Raw genomic sequence first — 6,468 nt, 5'->3', positions numbered from 1 at the left:
TCAGGCAGCTACCTCAGGAGACTTCCACTATAGACATAGAATAGGAATAGACTCGAGTATATGTATAAGTGTTTATGTTTGTGTATGCCTTCATACATATACATATTGACATAAGGTAAAATGTCAGTTGAAATCAGGGGTAAGTGAGCAGAAGACAACATTGACCATCTAGCTACCTGCCGCTCAATACTTCCTTCCAAAATGATACAAATCACCAAGAGAAAACAAATGTAAATCTGTCCAAATCACATACTCATCATCACTTAGAAACAGATGACAAAACTTCAATATAATTGTGAGTAAAAGGAGAAAAAGCACGATATTCCAGCACATGATCTCTCACACAGTCATCCATGGGCTTAGTGGCAAGCAAAGACAGACCAAGGAGAGCTGCAAGAGATACTGAGGAAGGAAGATGGCAAGCTTAAAGGTGATCTAAAAGTACGGCCAGAATGACTAGGCCCATAATAAGTCTGAAAATAACAAAAAGATATCCTGGAAGATAAGAGCAGGGTCTATAGAAAAGAGACTTCAAAATATGTGCCATTTAAAGAGGTAGGGAAGACTTACAAGACTTAAAAATAGCTTCAAAGTGTTATAACACCAAAGTCAAGGGTTTGGATCCCCATATCAGCCCACCCCCAACTGCCCCCCAAAAAAAGGAAGAAGAGAAAAGGCAAAGAGGAAGGGCGAAGCATCCTTTGGCATTTAGTAATGATGAGGAAAAGAAACAGAAAGGGAAAAGAAAAATGCTCTTGCAGGACATGAGAGAACCACAGAATCAGAGCACTCAAAACTTCTCCCTCTGCCACCAAAACAAGCAAAGAAAAGGGCTTGAAGGCCTGGACTTTGCTGTACCGACAAAAAATGGAATTGTTATAGTAGGATTTTTGTAAAAGAAACCAATATCATACAAATACACAAAAGGAAGAAAAAAAATCCTTAAAAAACATTCTTAAAAAAAGAAGAGGAAAGAAAACTTCACACAAAGCAAACAACCAAAAAGCAGAAAGAAACTAAGTGAACAGTTCAAACAGAATTAATTATATTCAAACAAGCATTTGAGGATATGAGACCTACCTCAGAGCAGAATATTTATAAAAATATAAAAATAGAAATGGACTAAAAAGCTTCTGCACAGCAAAAGAAACAATTAACAGAGTGAAAAGACAACCGACAGAATGGGAGAAAATATTCACAAACTATGAATCCCACAAGGGATTAATATCTAGAATATACAAGGAACTCAAACAACAGTAAACACAAACAAACAAGCAAAAAAATCCAACTTAAAAATGGGCAGAGGAGCTGAATAGGCATTTCTCAAAGGAAAATACACAAATGGCCAACCTATGTATGAAAAAACGAATGCTCAACATCACTAAGCAGCAGGGAAATGCAAATCAAAACCACATTGAGATATCACCTCACACCAGTTAGACTGGCCAGAATCAGAAAGACGGAGAATAACAAATGCTGGAGAGGATGTGGAGAAAGAAGGGCCCTCCTACACTGTTGGTGGGACTGTAAGTTAGTGCAGCCCTTACAGAAAACAGTACGGAGGTTCCTAAAAGAACTAGAGATAGAGCTGCCATATGATCCAGCCATCCCACTGTTGGGTGTATACCCAAAGGAATGGAAATCATCATGTCGAAGGGATACCTGCACTCCGAAGTTTATCGCAGCTCTATTTACAACAGCTAAGAGTCAGAAGCAAACTAAATGTCTGCTGACAGATGACAGGGTAAGGAAAATGTGGTATATAGACACAATGGAATACAACTCTGCCATAAAAAGGAGTGAGATTCTGTCATCCACAGCAACATAGATGAACTTAGAGAAAATCATGTTAAGTGAAATAAGCCAGACTTACAGAAAGAGAAATACCACATGTCCTCACTCATAAGCGGCAGCTGAAAAAAGAAAGGAAGGAAGGAACAAAGATGCATCAATCACAAAAATTCCTTGAACTCTCAAAAGGAGAGGACGGAACTGAGGACACCAGTGGTGGGAAAGGGGGAGGGGGAGGAGAGGTTAAGGAGGAATTGGTAAAGGGCCACACAAAAAAATGTTTACATTGTGTAATGAGAAAATTTAAAAAAAAAATCTGAAGTAAAGATTTTACATCCAGCAGGGCTGACCCTTCAAATATCACAGCTTATAGAAAAGCAGTTTTCAACAGACAGGAACTTAGGAGATTCTGCACCCCTCAACCCTATCTGAGGAATCTACTGGAGCAGGGGCCTGTAAACTGTGGCCCATGGCGTGAAATACAGTCCAGTTCTTGGTTTTTTATTGGAACACAGACATGTTCATTTATTTATATCTTATCTATAGATGTTTTTGTGCTGCAATGACAAAGTTGAGTTGTTATAACAGAGACACTATGGACCACAAACTTAAAATATTTTCTATATAGCTCTTTACAGGAAAAGTTTGCTAACATTCTAAAGAAGACCTGGAATTTTGATTCCACATGTGATGGCAGAGATAACGTCCTTAAATTACAGATAGCGCAGTGGAATAATAGACGAGAAAACCAAAAAATACAACCCAAGTACAAATACATATGGAAATTAGCATATGATAAAGGTGGCATGTAAATTCATGAGGGCAAAGATAGTCATTGACTAAATGGCGATGGAGCAATCAAGACATTAGGAAAAATAAAAGTAGACCCGTACAATACACCATACAAAAGGGTAGACTGCACACAGATTAGGGATCTGAACATAAAAAAGGAAACGATACAAGTGCTTGAAAAAATTATGGCGGAACTCTTCTTTAACCTTGGTGTAGGGAAAGGCATCTAACTGTGATTCAAATTCCAGAGGCAATGAAAGAAAAGAATAACCAGTTAGACCACATAAAAGCAAAAGAAAGTGTTGCAAAAAATACATCATAAATAAATCAAAATACAACTGACACCTGGGATAAAGTATTTGCAGCACATACTTCAGACAAATGGATAATATTCCAAATACATACATAGAATTCTTAAATATTGAATGAAAAAATGACCAAAAACTGGATCAAAAAATGAGGAAAAAACATGAACGGACTATTCATGCAAAAAATTATAGAAACAGTCCTCAAACATGATGTTTCAAAACTTACCAACAGACAAAAACGTGCATTAAAACAACACCGTGATACCATTTCTCACCTAACACATAGGCGAAAGTTTAAAAGGTAAGGCAACACATTCTGTTAGTGAGGCTGTGGGGAAACGGTCATTCTCATAACATTGCTAGTGGAAATGAAAACCAATATGACCCTTCCAAAGAGAAATCTGGAAATGCCTAAAGAAACTACATATGCACCTAACATTTAGCCTAATAATCTCACTACTGGACATATACTTCGAAGATACATTTCACCAGTACAAAGTTATTTGTGCCCTAGGTTATTCATTGAAGCATTGTTTGTAGCTGCAAAATGCTGGAAACACATTAAAAGCCCACACATAGATGAGTGGTTGAATGAAGTATAGTACAGCCATGCAATGGAGTCCAGTGTAGCTGTAAGAAAAAGAATGATGAAAATCTGTATGACACGGTGTGGGGTGATTTCAGGAATGCTGTTAAATGGCAAAGGCAAAATGGAAAGAAATATGAATAGTATGCTATCCTTTGTGTGAGAAGGGAATATAAGAAAACATGTATGTATCTGCTAATTGGTGCAAAATAAATACAGAAAAGATTGAACCAGGAACTAAAGATATTGGTTATCCTCTGGGGGAGGGTGGGAAAGAAATAGCAAGAAATGGGGAATGGGAATGAGGTAGAAGGAATGAGGAAGAAGCGATACTTCTCTGAGTACACTTGGTTTCTGTATAGGCCTGACTCTGAATCATAGTAACATTTCTATCCAAAATATAAGTAAACAATTAAAATCAACCAGCGTATTAGGGAAAACGCAAAGTCTAATACAACTAGCAGCAAGGTCAGCTAACTGTATTACAAATGATTAATTTATCCACACTGAAGGAGTGATGGAGAAAATATTTTAGTGAGGAAACTTTGGAAAACCGTATTTTGACAGTATCTTCTAAGGCTGAAGACCATAAGGAACTGTACACAAATACAAGTTTGTAAATCTGTTTCTAACAGGGGTATTGGTTAGCAATTCTGAAGCTATGTGTACACACACCAGGAATGAACAAATAAGTAAATGCATCATAGATAATGAAAGCCAGGTCAGAGAACGAATTTACAGATAAGGTTAGAATGGACTGGAATCAGAAGTATTAGTATGAGTTCCTGTCTTTTAATATCTATACACATAGGTAGATGCAGAAATAAACATACATGTATCTATAAGCATGGGAACGTACATAGAAGATATTTTCTACCTCTGTCCGTGGAGAGAGCCTAGCAGCAATGAAATTTTGGTAACAATGAACAGACACGGAAATACAGGTTTCTAAATGTTATTCTCCAAGGAAAGGAACCAGGGCTCCTTGTAGAAATGGTTTTAATCCAGAGGTATGGTGGGGGAAAAGCAAACAAACAAACACACAAACAAAAGAACACAACATGGATGTTAACGTCTTATTGTGCCAGAACATAAGGAAGTGTACAAGAAACAATGCGGGCATATCGAAAGACCACAGAACCAATCAAAGAAGGCTGCCAATGGCCAAAGCTGGAACAGTTTGGGCAACAAAGTAAATAATAATAGGATTTGATTATAACTCATAGTACAACATAATTATTCATGAGCCCATACTGATGTACATAAATTGAACAAATAAATGGGGGGAAAAAACAGCTCTTCCTTACAGAAGAATTCCAATTAATACATGTAGTAAGAATGAGGAAAATAGAAAATTACCATTAGGAAACATTTGTTGTAGGCAAGATACCTAGATGGATTCCAAAAGTAATGGGTCAAAGTCTGAGAAGAAACAGGGTATTTTCAGAGACTTAAAGTATTTCCCACACCATATCTGTTACTAAAAAATGGGAAAATAGCAATAGCACGGTGGAGCAGCCTAACTGCCACCACTTTAACCAAGTAGTCAAGGTGAACATTAGCAGTAATACAACTTATGGGCATCATATACCTACCCCCTGACATGATTCACAGAGAAGGGAACAAAATAATGTTTGCAGGAATGTGATATAAGACCTAAAATTAAGGCCTAATAATACGTGTGCCTTGACATCTAGGAAAGAGGGGATGACCGTTTATGGCTTAACCACAGGTTCTCCTCCCTATTGTGTTCCCACAGCAAAAGATCCCCTAGCCAAAGTACCCTCCTTATCATGTGGACCGGGCACAGTGCTCACTTATCCCTATGTAGCAGGTTTCAGTTCTCACCCAGGTAGAATTATCCAAATAAGCCAATCATCCTCCTATGAACGGAGGGGAACTTCATCCTCTTACTACAATACTGCTCCCTACAGACCCTGCTTGTCCACTTTCTTCCAGACTGTGATGCTGTGTGGCTCTGCCTGGCCTGTGGTGTCCTCCTCTCCCAGGCTGTTAGTAGATGTGACTAATAAACTGCTGTGGATTTCATCTGTCCAATGTTGGGTGCCATGTGTTTGGCCACCCCCACAACACTAGGGTGGGAATCCCTCGCCCACCAATGGGGTGAAGCGGAGGAGAATAAAACATGTATTTTTTGCCACAAACACATAACTTCAATCTAATCATAAGAAAACACTAGACGACCGCAAGTTGAGAGACATTCTACAAAATACCTGACCAGTATCTTCAAATGTGTCAGGCTTCTGAAAGACCAGTGAAGACTGAGGGACTGTCAGCCTGGAGCAGAGTAGGCAGAAATGACAGTGAAATAGAACGAGGTATCCTGAATGGGATCCTAGGATAGAAAAGGACATTTTGTGATAACTGGTGAAATTCAAATAAATTCTATGTATTAGATATAGTAGTATTACATTGATAGTAATTGTTTAGTTTTGGTAATTTTTTGATGGCTTTATAAGATGTCAACATAAGAGAAATCTGAGTGAAGGCTCCCTGTACAATTTTTTTCTGCAACTGCTCTGTAAGTCTAAATTATTTCAAAATACAGAATGAAAAACAGACAACATCAGTGGCTAAAGGGATGGTTATCTATAAACCACACTGTTTAACAGTTTAACCAGTTGAGACAAAGTTAGGGGGATGGATAGAAAGATGGATAAACGCTCACATCATCACACGTTTATTATAGTTACAAAATCAAATTGCTTTAGAGAGGCCATTTTAAGAAAGAAATGAAACCAGTCATCTTCAACATGCCGCTGAATATTTATTCACTCTTCAAATGAGAAAATCGTTCTTAAGCATAAAAGAAATGAAATACAATAGAAAGGGAAATATCTCACGTTTAAAACCCTGACATATCAAAAGTAACCACAAACAAAACCAAGGTGCAATGGAGAAGCATAACTTTTTGAAGAAGAGAAAGGCTGTCTGAAGAATTTGAGAGCGCGCATGAACTGATTAGCCACG

This window comes from Galeopterus variegatus, unplaced genomic scaffold (assembly GCF_000696425.1).
Source record: "Galeopterus variegatus unplaced genomic scaffold, G_variegatus-3.0.2 Scaffold2201, whole genome shotgun sequence".
NCBI classification, from domain to species: Eukaryota; Metazoa; Chordata; class Mammalia; order Dermoptera; family Cynocephalidae; genus Galeopterus; species Galeopterus variegatus.
Note: the sequence above shows the minus strand (reverse complement) of the source record.